Below are 24,944 nucleotides of genomic sequence, written 5' to 3' on the forward strand. Positions count from 1 at the left end.
ACAAGGATGAATGTCACGGTTCACCCTCAATTCATTGTGATTGAAGAACGAGAATGGATAAGAGAATAGAATCAGACATATTGAAATAGAAACAATAGTATTATTAATCATGAGAATCAGCAGAGCTCCTAACCCTAACTTAGGAGGTTTAATTGCTCATAACTTACAGAAAATAATAGTGAAAGGGTCGAATAAGCCAAAAGATATCTAACAAGGGTGATCTTTGTTCTATTTATACTATTCTAATAATGAAAAGAATACAAAAATATGATAGACTAGACTTAAAGGTGCGAAAATCCACTTCTTGGGCCCACTTGGTGAGTGTTTGGGCTGGGCTTGGCATGAATACACGTGCAAGACTCATCTTAGGGCGTTGGACGCCAGGATTGCTCCCTTTTGGGTGTCCAAACACCATCTTGGTCCTTCTGGGGTGTCCAAACGCCAGGCAGGGGGTCAGATGGGTGTTCAAAGCCCGTTTTGGGTCATCATTTCCAAAGATAAGTATAAACTATTATACATTTCTGGAAAGCCCATGATGTTAGATTTCCAATGCCATTGAGAGTGCGTCATTTGGACCTCTGTAGCTCATTATATCCTCATTTGAATGCACAGAGGTCAGAATCTGACAGCATCTGCAGTCCTTTCTCTGTCTCTGAATCAGGCTTTTCCAAAACTTGCCAGAATCACCCAAAAATCACCTAAAAACATAGAAAAAATACCAAAACTCAAAGTAGCATTCAAAAAGTGATTTTTGCACTAAAACCTACTAAAAGTTAATAAAATTTAACAAAACATAACAAAAAATAATCAGAAAATAGTACTAAAAAATGTATAAAATATCCGCTCATCATGTATGTTTAGTGTGGGTTGTACATTGGGTATAGGTTGTTGTTTAGGTTTGGAATTTGTTTTAGGTGTGGACTTTGTTTTTGTTTTAGTTGTAGAATTTATGATAGGTGTGGATTGTGGTTTGGGATTACCCTGTAGCTTGGGTGTCGAGTCTAAGTTGAGTGTGGATTGTGGCTTAGATTCCAGGTCTCTTTTTTTGTGTAGGTTGTGACTTGGATTTGGGTTGTAGATTAGGTGTGGAGTCCATTTTGAGTTTGGATTGTGGCATAGATTTTAAGTTTGTTTTTTGGTGTGGGTTATGGCATGGGTTTGGGTTGTAGATTGGGTGTGAGATCCATTTTGGATGTGGATTGTGGCTTAGATTCTTAGTCTGTTTTTTGTGTGGATTGTGGCTTGGATTTAGATTGTGAGTTGGGTTTCACACTAACTGTTTGTTTCTTAGGGGGTTAGGGTCTTATTTGGCCTTAGAATATACCTCCTCTGAACTGGTGTTGTGTTTTTTTCTTTAGATGCAGGTGGGATATTATCATTCTCCTTCTCAAAGTCAACAAACTCAACTGGCTTATCAATTGGATGATCTAAGAATACATGAATTCTCCTCTCATATTTAAGTGCCCAATTACACATCCTTATAACAGTATTATCACCCCTAATCATATTTAACCTCCCCCCTCCACCACCATTAAACCCTAAATCTTTATCTAGCCAATTTATCTCATTAAATTTTTGGTACCTTAAGTTCAACAATAAATTCTCCATGAAAAACATGTTTCTTTTTCTCTTTTTTTTCTTCTTTTTTTCTTTGAGCCAAGTTGAGTAGAATATGATCTTTAATATTATATTGGTGTGCAATATGTTTTTGTCTATGGTAATTAAATTAAAATTTTAATAGTCAGATTAAATTTTAATTTTCAAAATATAAATATAATTATTAGTATTTTTTTCCAAAAAAATGTTGAAATAAGAAAGTAGGTTATCTATATATTGGTATTCTTTATTTGTTTATATATTATTTCTTCAATGTTTAACTTGTCTTTATCTATATGTCACAATTAAAAAAAATTAAGCTTTGAATATTACGATCCATGGACTCTATAATTAAGTAAGAGATAATAAATGGTGAAACAATCTTTTAAAAAACATACAAAAAATCGATATTTAATTATATGGATATTTATATATTTTTTTTATAAATTGAACTAAAATTGCATCAAACTATTTTAAATATTCTAAAAACTAAATTAAATTGGTTTTTCATATAGCAATTTAAATTAGTTTATTATAGAATTATCTTGGAAAAAGAGATAAAGAAAAAAGATAATAGGATTATCTTCCCAAAGATAGAAAAATCCAAAGATATATATATATATATATATATATATATATATATATATATATATATAATATATATATATATATATATATATATATATGTAATTCGAGCGAGTAAGTATAAAAAGCTATTAAAAGATCATTGTGATTAACTTAGGAAGAGGGTTAAGTGGGTTAACTACTCTGTACTCGTAAGCTCCTGGCCTCTTGGTTGGGTAATGGTGACAAGATGAACGGAGTTTTGCATACTAATCCTCCTAGTGATCATAACAAAAGAAAGAAGTAATCATCATCCATCAATGATGGAAATGGCGGATGCAAGTGCAAAAAGAGTCAATGCATGAAGCTCTATTGTGAATGCTTCCGTGCTGAAAATTTACACAACAAAGATTCTTGTACTTCCCAAGATTGCCAGAATAACGTAGAGCATAGAGAGCACGTGAATGAGACAATGAGGGAAATAGAGTCGCGTGATGCACACGCTTTTGAACCCAAGATTGTTGTTGACAACGTGACCAGATACAGAAAAGGTTGCAACTGCAACAAGTCAGAGTGCAAGAATAAGTATTATGATTGCTTTAGTTTTCGAGTTAGTTGCTCTCCTCTATGTCGTTGTCTGAGTTGCAGGAATGAGTATGGAACCAAAGACTCCTCTCTTGTCCCAAAGGAACAAGAACCTTCTAATGAGAACAATGGCTGTATTCTTGTCCTAAAAGAACAAGAGCCAGTTAATGAGAACAATGACGGCAAGAACAAGCCGAAAAGAATGGATAGTGGATCATCTCAATCTCGTCATCCAGTTGTCGGCTACGGAAATTTCTTTACTGAAGTTTGTACTGCTACTCAACTCGGTTAGTCATAGTCATAAAAAAAAACGAAAGAAGATTAAGTTATCAATGACTAATATTTTACTAGGATTTTTTTCTGAAATAAAATAAAAAAATGATTTCCACAGAAAAATCATTCTGGGATTATATCTCAGAATCTAATTTTTTTTAGTGGGGGCAAATTTGTCGTGTGTGACACATGCATGCAGGGAGTAATGGAATAGTAGGAATGATGTTCTCCAACACTAAATGAAACAGTTGTGAAGCTGAAGTATTTGAAGTGAGATGGCAAACTTGCCCTCACCCGAAAAAAAAAATTGATTCCGAGATATAATCCAAAATTATTTTTGTTTAAAAATATTTTTTTATTTTATTCCAAAAAATAAATCCTATTTCACCAACATTAAATTTTAAATATTAAATTTTAAATCCTAAATTATGATGTTTAAATCTTAAATCCTGTACTAAAATAAAGTATTATCCAAGATATTATTAATATTGATAAAAAATATTAATTTCTGTAATAATCCAAAAATATATATATATTATTATTAGGGTTTTAAGAATCTTATGTTCATAATAGCTTTATTATATATTACGAATCTAAAATTATGGTAGTTTCGTACCTAAATTATTATTTTTGTTATATTGCTGTTAAGGTTTTAAGAATATTTTTTTTCCAAAATCATCTAGTACCTATTTATATATTAACCTACATACCTATCTATATTTTATTATATTAAATAGTAGTTATATTACTAATTTTATTGTTCTTTTATTATCCTTAGAATAAATGTATATAGGTGCAGTTTTGTTGTAATTCATCATATGTGGATATGAATATGAATGAAGAGGAAGAGAATTATTATTCATGGATTTACAACAGCAATGTGAATAATATTAATTTTCTAATTATCCCATCAAATCAAGTTATGCGTGTCCCAACTCCCAACACAAGGATCTATTGTTGTTTATATATTATTTCTTTATATATTATTTCTTTAATGTTTAACTTGCCTTTATCTATATGTCACCATTTAAAAAAAAAAAAAACATGCTTTAAATATTACGATCTATGGATTCTATAATAAAGTAAGAGATAATAAATGGTTAAAAATCTTTTAAAAAATATATAAAAAATCGATATTTAATTATATGGGTATTCATAGTTTTTTTGATGAAATAGAATTTGTTTTTTGGGATAAAATAAAAAAATGACTTTCACAGAAAAATTATTCTAGAATTATATCTCAGAATTCAATTAGTCTTTTTTTTAGTGGAGGCAAGTTCGTCATGTGTGACACATGCATGCAGAGAACAATGGTATAGTAGGAATAGTGCTCCCCAACATTAAGAACAAAACGGTTGTGAAGCTGAAGTATTTGAAGTTCGCCAAGGAGATGACTAACTTGCCCTAAAAAAAAATTAGATTCCGGGATATAATTCAAAATGATTTTTCTGTGAAAATATTTTTTTATTTTATTTCAAAAACAAAAATCTTATTTCATCAACATTAAATCTTAAATATTAAATTTTAAATCGTAAATTATGAGGTTTAAATCTAAAATCCTATATTAAAATAAAGTGTTATCCTAGATATTATTAATATTGATAAAAAAATATTAATTTTTGTATTTATTTAAAAAAATAAAACAAAATATTATTATTATTATTATTATTATTAGGGTTTTAAGAATCTTACGTTCATAATAGCTTTATTATATATTACGAATCTAAAATTATGGTAATTTGGTACGTAAATAGTATTTTTGTTATATTGCTGTTAGAATTTTAAGAATATTTTTTTCCAAAACTATCTAGTACCTATTTGTAATCAAATGTATATATAGGTGCAGCTTTGTTGCAATTCATCATATGTGAATATGAATATGAAGGAAGAGGAGGAGAATTATTATTCACGGATTTACAACAGCAATGTGAATAATATCAATTTGCCAATTATCCCATCAAATCAAGCCATGCATGTCCCAATACAAGGATCTATTGTTGTTTTTAGTTATTTTGATAGTGTTGTTAAAAAACTGTATTCCTGAAGCTCATTATCAGCTTCAAATTCCAGCGCATTAAATTTTAATTTTCAAAATATAAATTTAATTATTAGTGTTTTTTTCCAAAAAAAAAATGTTGAAATAAGAAATTAGGTTATCTATATATTGGTTTTCTTTATTTATTTATATATTATTTCTTTAATGTTTAACTTGCCTTTATCTATATGTCACAACTAAAAAAATTAGCTTTGAATATTACGATTTATGAACTCTATAATTAAGTAAGAAATAATAAATGGTTAAAAAATCTTTTAAAAAACATACAATAAATCGATTTTTAATTATATGGGTATTCATAGTTTTTTTTTTATAAATTGAAATAAAATTGCATCAAACCATTTCAAATATTCTAGAAACTAAATTAAACTGATTTTTCATATAGCAATTTAAATAAGTTTATGATAGGATTATCTTAGGAAAAAAGATAAATACAAAAGATAATAGGATTATCTTCCCAAAGATAGATAAATCCGAAGATATATATAATTCGAGCGAGTAAGTATAAAAAGCCATTAAAAGATCAATGTGATTTGTAAATCCCACTAAAATTAGTAAATAATTAGTCAATAAATCGAATTTTAATTAAAAAAATTAAAAATGTGAATTTTATATTAAAATAAGATAGAGCTCTTCAAAACGAAAATTTTGACATTAATTTTAAAGGATTTGGCCTAAAATTAAACCAAACGGATCGAACCAGTCAAACTGAACCTAAATCGGGCCCGTGAGCCCAACCCACTCACTTAATAAAGTGAGCTCAGATCCCTCTCTCTTCATTTTGTATGCTGAAAAACGCAGAAAGCAGCCATGGGAGAAGGAAGAACAATTCCAAAACACCAAACCCTCACTTGCTAATCAAATTGCCATAACTTTTGATTCGGAGTGCTGATTGACAATCTATTTGCAGCCACGTGACCGCAGCGTCAAGCTCTACAAAGCCCGGTACATTGTAAGGTAAGGAATCCACATTTCCTTCCTCGATTTTCTCAGTTTCAGTTTAGAAAATCTATGAGCAATTATGTTGAAAATTGTTCAATTTCGGTGTATAGGATCAAATTAACTTGGTGGACTTGCTGGGTCTTGTCCCAATTTTCTGTTGGTAAGGTGAGAATCCTAGAACTCTAATTAATTCATTAATTTGGTGTTTTGGACATTGAATTTTGGGAATATGCTTGTGATAATTATGTTAGGTGCATGTAATGTAACACCCTAATATTCAAATCCTTATGCTCGAGTCATAAGTCAATGATATTACGGTGGTACGACTCTCAGGTGGATTTTTAATATATAAATATAGGTAATTTCGAAAAGAGTATTTATCGAGAAGCCTGAAAAGAGTAGAAATAAAATCGCGAAGACGTATCACTCACGTTTCGACAACAAAAGATAAACCGTGAAGTCGAAAACGATATACGGACAAGGCATAGAGGAGATTAAGAGATAGATAACAGATAGATATATATAACATAAGTAAATAGCCACTAGTCGCGACCCGCGAAGTTTAGGCCGGCTAGGGTACAGTATGAAAGTAGATGACAATAGTATATCCTAATCTCTCCCAAAGGAAACATAAGAGCCTCTATAGGCAAGTTCTAAAAGAGTTCAATACATAATATAATCTTTTCAAAACATAGGTGGAGAGATTCTAATCAAACACAAAGTAGAGGAAATAAAGATCTTCGCCGTCTCTCAGACGACCCACAACTCACTTCTGAGCACCTGGACCTGTATCTGAAAAACAAGAGATATATACGGAATGAGAACCCCGGGCCCATGGGTTCCCAGTACGGTAAAAGTGCCAAATAAATACAATGCACTGCAATAAAAACTCACCAAGCATCCTAAACTCCTTTTCACCAAGTATCTAGCCTAGATTCTCACTAATCTATAAATAGGCATCTGTCGTAAGGGAATACTAAATCTAGATCACATCTCATATGACTCCAAACTCGCTGACTCTCCCACGAATCAGATTTCAGAATCATAAACAAAGCCATCATCAGTCGTGCTGTCTCAGCAATTCTATATCAATATATCATGCCCTCCCTGGAACTAGTGAAACCACATCACTGCGTCTACCCAGGGAGCTCAAATCATCTCAACTAATGATCACCATCATCATGCAATCGCATCATCAATTCATCTCATCAAGAACAGCCCTCAACCTCCACCGACACCAACATGAGGGGCCTCTCAGTTGTACAAACACAAGCAATACAGGCAAGTAATACACAATTAGGGTACAAGTAGAACAAGTAGCACATAATCAGGTAACTTAGCATATATAATGTAGAAATCCAAAACAAATAGGCAAACCCAAACAATTCAAACATATGCAAATGATGAATGCCTACCCTATGGCTGATGATATCATCTGTCGGTTATCAAGCCAACCCGACATGTCCGGTAGCTAACCCGGGCACAGTCTCTCTGTTGCGTATTAATATCATTAGAGGGAATATGTGCCCTGTCACCATTAGAGGGTATCTGCGCCCTGTCGCCATTAGAGGGTATCTGCGCCCTGTCGCCATTAGAGGGTATTTGCGCCCTGTCGCCATTAGAGGGTATCGGTGCCCGGTCACCCTTACAACCAGAGAGAAAACACAAGCATGCTTACATTCAACATTTTTCATCATTATTCATTTATCATATTCGTTAATTTATCATATATGCCTTTATACTCAGCCATAATCCATAATGGCTTTGCCGTAACTCGGCAATAACTCAGCCACCCGGCTCACAGTTCAATCCAGAACTAGCCAATTTATCAACATGGCTCCGCCGTATCCGGCAAGAACTCAGCCATCCGGCTCATGGTCCAATCAAGAACCAACCATTTATCAATAAATATAGCCCTTCGGCTCATGGCATACACGGTACTTCCACCGCCATCCTCCATATCTCATATAATCATATCTGATCATCATTGATCATAACCTTTTCCCTTGCTTCACTCACAAGTTACCACATCCCCTAGCTCCTTCCTCATTGCTAGGCATACCATAATGATTTGATACATAAAGGGTGAGATCGGAGGCTTAAAAGTATGAGGTTTGGCTTTAAAAACTCAAAAATCAACTTTGGCATGAAAACAGGGCCACGCGTACGCGCACTCCACGCGCACGCGTGGATGGCCAAAAACTCATCGACGCGCAAGCGTCATACGCGCGAACGCGCGGGTTGAAAAATATCCAAACGGCGCGCAAGCGTCAGCCACGCGTACGCGTGGGTGCTCTTGCGCCCAGGCACAAAACTGGCACGACCCTGGCACAACTCTCTGGAAAATAGCTGGGCATTTGGTACAGCGCATCGACGCGCCCGCGCACACCACACGCACGCGTGGATGGTGCTTTCTGGAAGAACGGCGCACACGCGCCAGGTGCGCCTACGTGCGTAGGGTCGTTCTGCTAAAAATTTTGTAAGTTAAAAGCTGCAGAATTTACAAATTCAACCCCCAATCTTCCGACGGACATAACTCTCTCATTTTAAATCGTTTTTCACCCGTCCTTCGAACGGCATGGACATCCCGGATCCAATTTCATTTCTAAACAGATTTGGCAGAAAACAGAGATCCGTAGTCCAGGTTATGTCCCGTCAAAGTATGCCCCAAAACCATGTTTCCATACAAAACCACAAAGTGCCATTTTCAAAACAAGCCATTTTCAACGCTTTTCAAAATCAATCAAAACATGCCAATTTCAGCCTTTTCTTTGAAATCAATCAAAATATACCAAAATCAACATCAAGCCTCCTCAACTCGCACGTTGACACTTTCTCAAACTCAAACACATTTACATATCATATACTCTTTCTCATGCCAAATTTTAACAACACTATTTCCAATCAACCATCATTATACATAATCAATATCGTACTCACTATCACGTGGCTTCACCCACAAATCAACCTTAATCATTCCTCAAGCATATATCACGACAAACATATCTCTAATGCATCATCATACCATCAAGGCATCAATAATCATAATCACATATATGACCATATAATATATCTCAACCAAAACCAAACATACCTCATCTATATAATTGCACCCAAATTTACCAAATCCCATACCTCAACTTCTCAAACCTTATTATTCAATAACCAACCCAATCATTCATATATTCATTATCTGAAATTCATCCAATCACTTGTGTCATCATACAATGCACACATCAACTTACCTTTCTCACCTTTTTTCGGCCTCCGACCCAAAATCCACGGCCTCCGGCCCAATATCATAATTTAAATGCATAAACCACAAATCAATACTCATTACCCAGTACATCAAATTCTCAATACACCAAGCATACAAGGCCACACAATTCTCAACCCAAATCATTAATTCACATTACATACCAACTATGCATATTAGCACCAACCATTTACACAATCCAAACTTAATCCTAGGGGCATCTAGCCTAGGAATTCTCATCACAACACACGGTACTTAAATGAAACTTAAACCGTACCTCTTGTAGCCAAACCAATTGAGCCTCTTCTTTGGAAGTCTTCACCAACCTTAGCTCCAAGCCTCACCAAAGCTCCTCAAGCAATACCAATCTCCCAATTGTGCACCAACATCACCAAATACACTAACATAACCAATATCACATACATACATCAACCTAGGGCTCATAAAAATGACAAGTCACAAGGGTTTGAGCACTTCTTACCTCAGCCCATATGAAGTAGGGATAGAACCCACTTAGAATTCATGTTGGAGTATCCCTAAACACCCAAAATCACAAGATTTCAACACTAATTACCCAAAAACGTGTAACAGTAGGGAATTTCGAAAACTGGGCAGAGATGAATGGAAGACTCACCACAAAACTTAGATAGAATTGTAGAGGATGAGAAGAGCGACGCGTGGCCGCAAACGGCTCGTCAATCGGAGCTCCGTTGCTCAAGTTATGGTAGTTTGAAGATCAAAGAGAGTTAGGTTTTCTCTCTTCTCTTCTCTCTTCCCAATTTCAGCGCCCAACACCCCTTCTTTAGGACAAAATGAGCTGAAATGCTCATAACTAATGTTTACATATGTTGGGTCTTGGGCCCACTTAGGCCCGGTTCACTTATTTTTGCCCATTGGCCCAATTTTGGGCCAAAACCTTTAAGATTAGCGCTCTAAATTGCACTTTAAATATTTCTACCTTCCCTAATTATAGTTCCTCATTTATTAATATTATTTACCCATAATCAATTTTCTCAGCTGTAGTACCAGACAGATCTCAGCCGGTACTGCCGGTCAAAATTCCACTGCGCGCTTTTACGCAGAAAACTATGTTTTCCGACTCGGAAAAATTCACTGAATCCAAATATCATATTTGAATTATCAAATTCCAATTGCCAAATCTTCCAACCATATTCGCTCTTATTTAACTTATTATTTAATTAATTTCGGTTAGACCGGGTATTACATTCTACCCCCCTAACAGAAATTTTTGCCCTCGAAAATTCCATCCATCACTGCGAGTACGCGAGCGTAGTCTGCCTCTATATCCAACGCATAACAGTCCCAAGGTCCTTTTATTCTGCGCGCTTTCGTTGCCGCGCTCTGATTTCTCTATATTCGAGGTTCTCCGTCATTTGTCCAACGCCGACCAATAGTCTCATTCCTTACTTTTATCGTCTCATCAACTCACCCTATTAAATCTCAAATCATGTCATCAATAATATTACCATCGTCGTTAATCACAGCCATCGTCCCCCATCACTATAATCAATCAAAGATCATCACCACACCTTAATGATACTCCATCACTATCCTCTCTCTCTGCCAAGCCAATTACCACTAATCACAGCTCAACTCCAAGCATAAACTCCAAACTTACTTTCTTATTCTCAAACCCTCGAATTTCCACATGACTTGCTGTTATAAAGCCTCTGACTCATCAATCAAAAACCCCTTTCATTTCTGGAAAGCAAATGAGTTTGAAATAACAATTTAACAAAATTATAAGAATCCGCTTTCCTTTAATAATCTATAAAAGCATTTGAGACACATCTCTTTTGTTAACGTTACTCATATCAAAAATCATCCTCAAAACCATAACCAACGCTCTTTCAATTTCTTGGGAAAAATTTTCAACAGTACCTCCCCAAAAATTGGAGTTTACCACCCGTCACGGGTTCCCTTAAACCAATCTCAGTACCGCATCAGCATTCCAATTTAGTGGTTTTCACATTCGTCTTTCAAAACCAATCATTATAAATCTCAATCTAATTCCAAGGTCACTATGACCAAACATCATGGTACTCATCTCTCAAACACGACAACTTGCACTCTCTCATCATCTAAATCCAATTATGCATCAATGATAATTTCCTCATCCGCTTTAGAACCATCAAAGCTCGCAGCCGCAATCAATTCCAACTATTGGGGATCATTACTTGCAGTAACTCGCTTAACCCTTCTAGTATTCAAACATAAGATACTATAGTAAACTTTTACAGCTCTTATTCGTAGCTATCCTGTGTTACTGCTTCCACAAGTTTCCGCTGCTTTATTCTGATCTCTCGTCTAGTACGAGTTCTATCACTTACTTCCTCACAACCACAACTTAGCATGACTGGCATTCACTAGATTTCTATCTATGATAGCCAAAACCACATACCAACTTAATCGTACTTTTAACACGTTGTTACCGATCTTTCGCTTACCAATTCCCAAACCGTCGGATCTAACGGTATCACCCGTTGTTGTAGTGAACACACGACCTTGTTGTTGGCCCTTGGTAGTATTCCGGTTGACCTTCTTAGGACATTTCCAGGACACGTGTCCAACTCCTCTACAACCATAGCAAAGTCCCAATCCACCTCGACACGGAGTTCCCGGATGATGGCTTTGACATCGCCCACCAGTCATTCCACTCTGAGGTTGCTTTCCGTTAAAGGCCTACCTAATCACTTATGCTCACCAAACCTTCTATTAAGATAACTTAGGGTTATCTAGAACAGATCATAATTTTTCATTCGACCATGTATTATGAGTGAATACCAGCCTTCAGCATTATCTAAAGTGGTAAAGAATTAAGTTATCAGTTTTCTTATTACCTCAGGTACGAAAATCAGACCTGGCAGTCTCCCGGTCCTTCCGATGTGGGCAATCTCTGACCAAATGTCCTAGCTTTCCGCAATTGTAACACAAACCCGAACCATAACGACACGGTCTATTTGGGTGATGACCTCCACATCTCTGACAGCTCAAAACATCTGAAACAACCACTATTTGCTTTTCCCTACCTTTTCCTTGGGAATTCTTATTTGTCGCAAGGTCATTTCGCCTTTGGGGAAGACGTTGTGGGTATCCTCTTCTCTTAAACTCTTGACCCCTTGTTGGGTATTCCTGATTGTGCTCTCTGCGGTGGGACTTCTGACGGTCATTCTTCGTCTCAACAGCCTTCCTCACACATTCTTCAGCAATATGGCTCTTGTTCACAAGTTCGGAGAAGACCCTAATCTCCATCGGTCCAACGGAGCTCAGGATTTCACTTCGAAGTCCTCCCTCATACTTAATACACTTCCATTCCTCGAAGTCTCCTGGGGTTCCTTGACACATACGAGAAAACCTGAATAACTCCTCAAATTTATCCGTATACTCAGATACGGACATTGTACCCTGCTTCAGCTGCAGTAATTCAAGTTCCTTGACCGTTCTAGCAGAATTTGGGAAGTACTTCTTATAAAATTCCACTTGGAAGGTACCCCAGGTGATAGGATCATTCCCCTGCTGCAGGAGACGTCGGGCCCCTTGCCACCAATGCGATGCTTCCCCCGTGAGCAGATAGGTAGCAAATTCAACACACTGTTCTTCAGGCACCAACTGCGCTTACAGTGCTCGCTCCATGGCCTGAAACCAGGTGTCAGCTTCAGTCGGATTAGTGGTTCCCTTGAACTTAGGTGGATTAACCTTTAAGAAAGTTGCCAGTGTCATCGGGCCCTGAGCTCCACTTCCGCCATTGCCATTATTGTTTATCTGTTGCCCAAGAGCCTCCGCAGTGGCCTGCATAGTAGCAACCATATTCTCCAACACCGCCATAAAGTTTACCGGGTTATTCGGGTTGATTTCCGGTTCCTGAGTACTAGTACGATCTCTCTTACGTCCCCGACCAGGTCCACGAGGCGCCATCTGGTTCCTATACACACCAAACAATCGATATCAAGTTGATCAATCTCAATATCGGAAGTATAGTGCTTCAAAGTACCAAAAGTACACTCATGGACTTCATGCTAGATGTATCGGTTAGATACCCTAACTAGCACAGGCACAGACTCAGAGTATGCATTGAAGCATAAGCAGTTCCATCCCTCAGGCTCACGAGGACGAACTGCTCTGATACCATAATGTAACACCCTAATATTCAAATCCTTATGCTCGAGTCATAAGTCAATGATATTACGGTGGTACGACTCTCAGGTGGATTTTTAATATATAAATATAGGTAATTTCGAAAAGAGTATTAATCAAGAAGCCTGAAAAGAGTAGAAATAAAATCGCGAAGACGTATCACTCACGTTTCGACAACAAAAGATAATCCGTGAAGCCGAAAACGATATACGGACAAGGCGTAGAGGAGATTAAGAGATAGATAACAGATAGATATATATAACATAAGTAAATAGCCACTAGTCGCGACCCGCGAAGTTTAGGCCGGCTAGGGTACAGTATGAAAGTAGATGACAATAGTATATCCTAATCTCTCCCAAAGGAAACATAAGAGCCTCTATAGGCAAGTTCTAAAAGAGTTCAATACATAATATAATCTTTTCAAAACATAGGTGGAGAGATTCTAATCAAACACAAAGTAGAGGAAATAAAGATCTTCGCCGTCTCTCAGACGACCCACAACTCACTTCTGAGCACCTGGACCTGTATCTGAAAAACAAGAGATATATACGGAATGAGAACCCCGGGCCCATGGGTTCCCAGTACGGTAAAAGTGCCAAATAAATACAATGCACTGCAATAAAACTCACCAAGCATCCTAAACTCCTTTTCACCAAGTATCTAGCCTAGATTCTCACTAATCTATAAATAGGCATCTGTCGTAAGGGAATACTAAATCTAGATCACATCTCATATGACTCCAAACTCGCTGACTCTCCCACGAATCAAATTTCAGAATCATAAACAAAGCCATCATCAGTCGTGCTGTCTCAGCAATTCTATATCAATATATCATGCCCTCCCTGGAACTAGTGAAACCACATCACTGCGTCTACCCAGGGAGCTCAAATCATCTCAACTAATGATCACCATCATCATGCAATCGCATCATCAATTCATCTCATCAAGAACAGCCCTCAACCTCCACCGACACCAACATGAGGGGCCTCTCAGTTGTACAAACACAAGCAATACAGGCAAGTAATACACAATTAGGGTACAAGTAGAACAAGTAGCACATAATCAGGTAACTTAGCATATATAATGTAGAAATCCAAAACAAATAGGCAAACCCAAACAATTCAAACATATGCAAATGATGAATGCCTACCCTATGGCTGATGATATCATCTGTCGGTTATCAAGCCAACCCGACATGTCCGGTAGCTAACCCGGGCACAGTCTCTCTATTGCGTATTAATATCATTAGAGGGAATATGTGCCCTGTCACCATTAGAGGGTATCTGCGCCCTGTCGCCATTAGAGGGTATCTGCGCCCTGTCGCCATTAGAGGGTATTTGCGCCCTGTCGCCATTAGAGGGTATCGGTGCCCGGTCACCCTTACAACCAGAGAGAAAACACAAGCATGCTTACATTCAACATTTTTCATCATTATTCATTTATCATATTCGTTAATTTATCATATATGCCTTTATACTCAGCCATAATCCATAATGGCTTTGCCGTAACTCGGCAATAACTCAGCCACCCGGCTCACAGTTCAATCCAGAACTAGCCAATTTATCAACATGGCTCCGCCGTATCCGGCAAGAACTCAGCCATCCGGCTCATGGTCCAATCAAGAACCAACCATTTATCAATAAATATAGCCCTTCGGCTCATGGCATACACGGTACTTCCACCGCCATTCTCCATATCTCATATAATCATATCTGATCATCATTGATCATAACCTTTTCCCTTGCTTCACTCGCAAGTTACCACATCCCCTAGCTCCTTCCTCATTGCTAGGCATACCATAATGATTTGATACATAAAGGGTGAGATCGGAGGCTTAAAAGTATGAGGTTTGGCTTTAAAAACTCAAAAATCAACTTTGGCATGAAAACAGGGCCACGCGTACGCGCACTCCACGCACACGCGTGGATGGCCAAAAACTCATCGACGCGCAAGCGTCATACGCGCGAACGCGCGGGTTGAAAAATATCCAAACGACGCGCAAGCGTCAGCCACGCGTACGCGTGGGTGCTCTTGCGCCCAGGCACAAAACTGGCACGACCCTGGCACAACTCTCTGGAAAATAGCTGGGCATTTGGTACAGCGCATCGACGCGCCCGCGCACACCACACGCACGCGTGGATGGTGCTTTCTGGAAGAACGGCGCGCACGCGCCAGGTGCGCCTACGTGCGTAGGGTCGTTCTGCTAAAAAATTTCTAAGTTAAAAGCTGCAGAATTTACAGATTCAACCCCCAATATTCCGACGGACATAACTCTCTCATTTTAAATCGTTTTTCACCCGTCCTTCGAACGGCATGGACATCCCGGATCCAATTTCATTTCTAAACAGATTTGGCAGAAAACAGAGATCCGTAGTCCAGGTTATGTCCCGTCAAAGTATGCCTCAAAACCATGTTTCCATACAAAACCACAAAGTGCCATTTTCAAAACAAGCCATTTTCAACGCTTTTCAAAATCAATCAAAACATGCCAATTTCAGCCTTTTCTTTGAAATCAATCAAAATATACCAAAATCAACATCAAGCCTCCTCAACTCGCACGTTGACACTTTCTCAAACTCAAACACATTTACATATCATATACTCTTTCTCATGCCAAATTTTAACAACACTATTTCCAATCAACCATCATTATACATAATCAATATCGTACTCACTATCACGTGGCTTCACCCACAAATCAACCTTAATCATTCCTCAAGCATATATCACGACAAACATATCTCTAATGCATCATCATACCATCAAGGCATCAATAATCATAATCACATATATGACCATATAATATATCTCAACCAAAACCAAACATACCTCATCTATATAATTGCACCCAAATTTACCAAATCCCACACCTCAACTCCTCAAACCTTATTATTCAATAACCAACCCAATCATTCATATATTCATTATCTGAAATTCATCCAATCACTTGTGTCATCATACAATGCACACATCAACTTACCTTTCTCACCTTTTTTCGGCCTCCGACCCAAAATCCACGGCCTCCGGCCCAATATCATAATTTAAATGCATAAACCACAAATCAATACTCATTACCCAGTACATCAAATTCTCAATACACCAAGCATACAAGGCCACACAATTCTCAACCCAAATCATTAATTCACATTACATACCAACTATGCATATTAGCACCAACCATTTACACAATCCAAACTTAATCCTAGGGGCATCTAGCCTAGGAATTCTCATCACAACACACGGTACTTAAATGAAACTTAAACCGTACCTCTTGTAGCCAAACCAATTGAGCCTCTTCTTTGGAAGTCTTCACCAACCTTAGCTCCAAGCCTCACCAAAGCTCCTCAAGCAATACCAATCTCCCAATTGTGCACCAACATCACCAAATACACTAACATAACCAATATCACATACATACATCAACCTAGGGCTCATAAAAATGACAAGTCACAAGGGTTTGAGCACTTCTTACCTCAGCCCATATGAAGTAGGGATAGAACCCACTTAGAATCCATGTTGGAGTATCCCTAAACACCCAAAATCACAAGATTTCAACACTAATTACCCAAAAACGTGTAACAGTGGGGAATTTCGAAAACTGGGCAGAGATGAATGGAAGACTCACCACAAAACTTAGATAGAATTGTAGAGGATGAGAAGAGCGACGTGTGGCCGCAAACGGCTCGTCAATCGGAGCTCCGTAGCTCAAGTTATGGTGGTTTGAAGATCAAAGAGAGTTAGGTTTTCTCTCTTCTCTTCTCTCTTCCCAATTTCAGCGCCCAACACCCCTTCTTTAGGGCAAAATGAGCTGAAATGCTCATAACTAATGTTTATATATGTTGGGTCTTGGGCCCACTTAGGCCCGGTTCACTTATTTTTGTCCATTGGTCCAATTTTGAGCCAAAACCTTTAAGATTAGCGCTCTAAATTGCACTTTAAATATTTCTACCTTCCCTAATTATAGTTCCTCATTTATTAATATTATTTACCCATAATCAATTTCCTCAGCTGTAGTACCAGACAGATCTCAGCCGGTACTGCCGGTCAAAATTCCACTGCGCGCTTTTACGCAGAAAACTATGTTTTCTGACTCGGAAAAATTCACTGAATCCAAATATCATATTTGAATTATCAAATTCCAATTGCCAAATCTTCCAACCATATTCGCTCTTATTTAACTTATTATTTAATTAATTTCGGTTAGACCGGGTATTACATGTAATATGTGAAATGAAGCAATTAGATATGTTGGGAGTTTAATTGGAAGCTTGGAGTGAGTTCTAGTTGCTGGATTTTTTTGGTGGTTGACGCTTATAACTTTGCCTTGTGGGTTATCTTGTATAAATACGCAGAAATCGGCTAAGGTATGGTTTAGGTTTCACGTGTTTAATATATAAGGTTTTGTAAAAATTTAGGCTAAAAAACTATAAGATAAGTTAAAATGATTAATTGTGTTAAATGATTAGTCTTTATGGTATTGATGGATAAATTGATGTGAACATGTGTTGAGTAATTGATAATGTGGGTTAAATATATATATATATATATATATATATATATATATATATATATATATATATATATATATATATATATATATATCTATCGTGGATCACATTTTATTTGTATTAATTTAATCATAATCATTCATATATATAAATAGCCATATGTGTATATATATGTGCATATATATGAACGTGGCATGAAGGAATATACACATGTGTATATATTTGAAAAACTAAGACACCTAATCTAATATCACATTTAATCATCATCACCCAGCTTCCTTTGGTTCCATTTTTTACTTTCACTAACGGTGAGAGTGAGAGACCGAAGCTGCATGAAGAAAATCATAAACCCCACCGAACTTCTAGCTTTAATTTCTTGAGATCTGTAGCTCCAATAAAAAATTTAATCTGATAAAAGTGTTCGTATCTTTTTTTTCTACATGTTGGCATCACTTTTGTTCGGTGAAAGTTGACGATGACGTAGCTCTTCTTTTCTTTAAATTCGGCCAATTAGAGTTCTAGGAGGCACAGACAATTTCTGACGTTTTCTTTTTTGGCAGCTCGATCAGAAAGCTTTTCCAAAGCTTCCAATATTTTGATTTCGTACGGAGGTAGGGTTTGGTAACTTTATAATAATTAAATGTGAGTTTGATAAGTGAATGTTAATTTGATTGATTATTGCTTGAATTTGAATGAATTTATGTTGAATTATTATTGAATTATTATTGTTTGCTTGAGATTTTGATTCAGTTATGTATGGACAACTAGCTGGGGTGTTTTGATTATTTTGGGAGTAAAAATGGAATTTTCAAAAGTTTTAAGAATTATATTAACTGATTTTGAATTATTAAAGACATGATTTTTGCTGCTGGAGTCGGTTTGATTTTGAAAGCGGTTGGATTGTTAATTATTTTAAAGGTTTTGGAGAATGTCATAAAGATGTGGTTTTAGTTTTAAAAGAAAAAGAGAAGATAAATCAACACGTGTGGTTATCAGAATGATTGAAAGGTCACGAGAGGGTGACAAAAAGTATATAGTTATGGTGCTGATGTGAAAATGTTAAGCCGTGGGCTTTGTTTGTGAATGACTGTACGGGGATGCCCGTGTGTATGGAATGGCTTCCAGGAGAAAGGGGCACATACTTCAGCTGGAGAATCAGCGCCTACAAGTACTTGCAGAGGTCATGTTCTGCATACTTCAGCTGGAGAATCAGCACCTGCAAGAAGTAGAAACTTGCAGGGGTTATGCCGCTGCAATGCCTTATCTGACTTGCGAGTCGGATTGCATCGGGTGTGGGTCGAAACCGACAAATGAGCTCATTACCTGTGATAGGAATAGACATGCATCATACTTGTTTGCGCATATTTGTTTGTGAGTGTGTTTTCTATGATTGTGGGTGTGCTAAATGGATGTTTGAATTATGTGTTCTATAATTGTTAATTGAATTATGCCTTATTGACTGTTATTGCTGACTAAGTATATATAAAATGAACTTAACTTCTAACCTCGACCCTACTAAGAACTCCCCAATTCTTACCCCCTATTTCCACCCTTTTCAGCTACAGGTGCGAAGGATTAGTGCGGAATTATAAGAACATAGAAGATTCTGTTTACAAGTTGAGTTGTTAGATTTTATTTTACCCTCGTCATTTACTGTTTTGGTTTTTAGAAGGATGGAAATTGTATTTTAGGATCTTTGAGTAAGTCTATGTATATAATGCTACGTGGATATATATAATTTTGTGATTAAATGATTTAAAGTATCGACTCTTCATTTTTTTAGTGAAAGTTTCGTTTTGTATTCGTGAAGGTTCAATATTAAATAAAAATAGTATAAAATAAAAAAGTTTAGAGGTAAGTAACGCTTGAGCTATTAGTACGATCATGAGATGTTAAAAGTTACGGTGTTACACTATTTTTCTTTTTAACATTGAACTTTATAATTAGTATTTTTTTTCTTTTGCCCCCAACAAAATTACAAATAAAATATGTGGCTTTCTTTTTCCATTTCATCTCACAAGTCAAATATAGCTCTCCCATCCATCTTTTTTTTTTGTTGGTGGATTGGACAACTCCCAATTTTAGGTACCCCAATGGATTGGACAACTCCCAATCCTAGGTACACAACACACCCATACACTCCTCACACATTTTGTCACATTTTTCCTCAATTGCATTCTCTAGGGTTTGAACCCTAGACCTTTGAGGTGGGGAGGAGGAGAAATGCCATTAGAGCCAAGGCTCATTGGCGCTCTCCCATCCATCTTACTTTGTAAGCTTTTGTTTTTCTTTCTTTTTGTCTTTGGAGTTTTGACCTGAATTGATGGAGCCCAAGTAGTCCATGGGGCTTTTCTTAATGGAGGAGATAAATGAGTGGTGCGGAAGACTTTCATTTTCAGAAATACTCTCATCCCTTGTGGTTGGAATTGAAAAGGATCTTAGGAAAAGGGAGGCTCCTTCCCTTTGGCCTTTAGTAATGAAGTTGATTAATTGATTTCTTGAATACATGAATGAAGATTTAGTTAATTAGTTTTCTCTTCTTTCTCAAAATGTTGGTAATGGTCATGTCTTTGAATAACTCATCCGCATATCGAAAAATGATGGTCAATAACTGGTCATGCATAATTTTTTCATGGGAGGGTTAATAATATACTTAGTGAAAAATTCAGTTACTTGTTAATTTTACTAATTAAATATGCTACAATACCTGGAATGATTTCCATAAAACTGAACTAAAATTTTTTCATCACTAACAGCCTTAGATAATGCATATTTTTCTTCTATGATATGGGAAAGTAAGTTTTAAATTGATAAAATGTAAATAATTATAGATATATACATGATCAATGCAATATAACAAGACAAATTTTCACCAATGGTTCCAAAATTTTTCTCTATCAAAGCAACCAAGGAATTAGATTTTCTCATCTCTATATTAAATAGAACAAGTCAACTAAATACCATGTTGATGTAAAAAATTAAAATGAAGCAGTTTTCAAAAAAATGTAAAATAAAATGAAGCAAAGATACATTTGGAAGGTTAATGGAAAAAAGTGAAAAACATGAACTAACCAAAGATAAATTGATCAAGGCTTTTGTTTGACATGAATTCATATATGAGAAGCTTTTCATCCCCCTTTAAGCCACACCCCAATAGCCTCACTAGATTCTTGTGCTGAAACTTGGCAATTGAGTATGACCTCATTTTTTAATTCTTCTATGCCTTGCTAAGACTTTCTTGATAACCTTTTAACTGCAACTTCACTGCCATTTGGTAGAACATCGTATAATATGGATACCAAAATTACAACATTCTACAGAGGCTAAAACGAGTCACCTTGTACACTGCACTAAATCCTCCTTGTCCTAGTTTATTTGTATCAGAGAAGTCATGAGTGGCATCCTTAATGGTTGCTAAGTTCATGAGCAACAGTTCATCAGAGCTAATCATGTCACCTTCCTGTGTAACTGCTACGCTCTTGGAGCTTGTCAACTATTGTAGTAGCGTCCTTTCGATCTTTTGTTCATCTATAAGGAAAAGAGAGCTTAGGCTTGCAATTCTTTGTTTTGCAATGATTAATGAATTTCAGTTACATAAGTTTCACCTTTCTCTGTGTCCCTTTTTCAGAGCAGGCAAGCAGTACACAGCAAAATAGTAACTGCTAATACTAAGAGTGAAAGAGGAGCATTTTTTCTGATGAATGATTGAAGAACATGTATGATTCAAACCTCACATTGCAAGTCTGACTAAGAATGATACAGCCTTCTCGGAAGGAGTAGCATTGAGTAAGTTCTGTTAAGGCAGAACTCAAGCAAGTGGCGCAGTCTGCTTGAGAGATATCCTTGGTACACTAGACTAGTCCATAAAGCTTCTTGTTCATGATACCATCAGAACCAGAATATTGAATCTCCCCTGCTACAAACATGTTGTTGGCAGGAACAAAAGCTGCTTCTTGTGAGAGGTTGTTCATCATATATGCCAAGACTTGATCAAATTCGGAAGGGTGAGAGATATTCTTCTCCTTAAGATTATGGTTGGGATACTTTTTGGTGTAAGTCATACTCGCGAAGAACATCTGAAAAGAGTAGCGTACTTGGCAAAGCTCATTCCATATGATTGCATCTTCACTGTTACACATCTTTGTTAAATCTTGGCTTGCTTTCTGAATGAATTCTTTGTAGACTGTGGAGTTGGTGATGTCTCCTCTGCACAGTGCTTGTCCGTACACCTTGTCTTGCCCATATCCCATGGATGTGTTGTAGAAGTCATTCTTGGAAGCCGTGTTGGAGGGCGGCAACCCCAAAAAAAGCTTTAGGTTATTGTCAAATGTGATGTTGCTACTATATAATGGGAATTCAGTTGGACAATATGTGTCAACAGGGTCTGTGCTGCTTCCAACACATGATAATAACATACAAATGGCAAACATATACATAACTAAAGGTGTGTCCTTGTCCTTATCCATGATCACCTTTTCAGCTAAAGGACCAAAAAGTAAGTTAACCTATTAAATACAAGTAGGAAGCACTAGAAATCTAGAATAGGCATAACTCACTTGATATTAGATCATCAGACCATGTCTCAACACTTAGTATAACGTGAAATACATAAAATACTAAAAACAAAATAGTTAATTGTTATGATTTGGAATATTTCTATAAGGTCAATATAAAAAATCAGGTTCAAGAATATGAGAAGTCTTAATGAATTAGTTTGATGATTAAATATTCTCTCATATTCTAAAAAAGATGTTACAAAGAGAATATTAACTCCTCATCACTCATTATAATACCTAATAACTCAATTTTATGAGATTAATTATTATACTATAACCATCATTCTACTATTAACATTGAAATAAATATAACTAGATAATAATATAAAATAAAATCAAAATTCATTTTATAATGGTTAAATTTGTATAAAAACTAAAACAAAAATATTGGACGTGGATACTTCAAAATGTTCATAAATTTTATTTGTATTCCGTAGCAATAGCCATGAATTTCAAACATACTAAAGCATCCTATGGTGGAAAGTTTGCATAAAAACCATTCGTAGAAGATGAACCATGGCCATTAAGATGAGGATGATGAATGTTTTCTGCATTTTTTTTATGAAAATCATAACTCTGATTAGGTTGATATTGCTGATTATTCTGCATTATTGGCTCTATTAACATGAAGCTACCAACTGGTGAGTGTAACTCAACAAAATTATTATTATCATTATATAAGCTAGGAGTGTCCCGAAAAGATTATTGTCACTGCCAATCAAGATCCTCAAACACGTTGGTATTTTGCTGTTCAGTATTATTTGAGGTGCTGAAAATATGCAATGGGATTTAAAGCTGATAATGAGGTGCAGAATACGATTTTCAATAACACTATCAGAATAAGTAGAAACAATAGAGATCCTTGTGTTGGGACATGCATAACTTGATTTGACAGGATAATTGGCAAATTGATATTATTCACATTACTGTTGTAAATTCATGAATAATAATTCTCCTCCTCTTCCTTTATATTCATATCCACATATGATGAATTATAACAAAGTTGCACCTATATACATTTTATTCCAAGGACAATAAAAGAGCAACAAAATTAGTAGTATAACCACTACCTAATATAATGAAATATAGATAGGTATATAGGTTAATATACAAATAGGTACTAGATAGTTTAGGAAAAAAATATTCTTAAAACCCTAATAGCAATATAGCAAAAATACTAGTTACGTACCAAACTACCATAATTTTAGATTCGTAATACATCTATTATGAATATACGATTCTTAAAACCCTAATAATAATAATATATTTTGTTTTATTTTTTTGAATAAATACAGAAATTAATATTTTTTTATCAATATTAATAATATCTTGGATAACACTTTATTTTAGTATAGGATTTAAGATTTAAACCTCATCATTTAGGATTAAAAATTTAATATCTAAGATTTAAGTTTGGTGAAATAGAATTTGTTTTTTTAGAATAAAATAAAAAAATATTTTCACAGAAAAATTATTTTGGATTATATCCCGGAATTGAATTTTTTTGGGTGGGGATAAGTTCACCATCTCCTTGGCAAACTTCAAATACTTCAGCTTCACAACTGTTTTGTTCTTAGTGTTGGAGAGTACTATACTTACTACACCATTCTTCCTTGCATGCATGTGTCACACAACAAACTTGCCCCACTAAAAATAATTGGATTTCGAGATATAATTCCAGAATAATTTTTCTATGAAAATTATTTTTTTATTTTATTCCAGAAAAAATCCTGGTGAAATATTAGCCAGTGATAACTTAATCTTCATTTGTTTTTTTTTTCTGATGACTATGACCAACCGAGTTGATTAGCAGTACAAACCTAAGTAAAGAAATCCCCGTAGTCGACAACTGGATGATGAGATTGAGAAGATGATCCATTATCCATTCTTTTCGGCTCGTTCTTGCTGTTGTTGTTCTCATTAACTGGTTCTTGTTCCTTTGGGACAAGAGTGCAACCATTATTCTCATTAGAAGGTTTTTGTACCTCTAGGATAAGAGAGGAGTCTTTGGTTCCATACTCATTTTTGCAACTTAGACAATAACATAGAGGAGAGCAACCAACTCCAAAACTGAAGCAACCATAATAGTTATTCTTGCACTTTAACTTACTGCAGTTGCAACCTTTTCTGTATCTGGCCACGTTGTCAACAACAATCTTGGGTTTAAAGGTGTGTGGATCAAGCAACTCTATTTCCTTCTTTGTCTCATTCACATGCTCCTTATGCTCTACGTTATTCTGGCAATCTTGGCAAGTATAAGAATCCTTGTTGCATAAATTTTTAGCACAGAAGTATTCACAATAGAGCTTCATGCATTCACTCTTTTTGCAGTTGCATCCGCCATTGTCATCATTGATTGATGATGATCACTTCTTTCTTTTGTTGTGATAACTAGGTGGATTAGTATGCAAAGCTCGGTTCACCTTGTCACCATTATCCAACCAAGAGGCTAT

The 24,944-nt window shown here is 36.1% G+C and overlaps 1 pseudogene; it reads right to left on the reverse strand.

The window, feature by feature from the left end:
• Positions 1 to 21,002: 21,002 nt before the first annotated feature.
• Positions 21,003 to 22,401, reverse strand: LOC107620469 (cysteine-rich receptor-like protein kinase 8; annotated as a pseudogene).
• Between the last annotated feature and the right edge of the window lie 2,543 nt (positions 22,402 to 24,944).

Source organism: Arachis ipaensis, chromosome B10 (assembly GCF_059453495.1).
Source record: "Arachis ipaensis isolate K30076 ecotype BB chromosome B10, ASM5945349v1, whole genome shotgun sequence".
NCBI classification, from domain to species: Eukaryota; Viridiplantae; Streptophyta; class Magnoliopsida; order Fabales; family Fabaceae; genus Arachis; species Arachis ipaensis.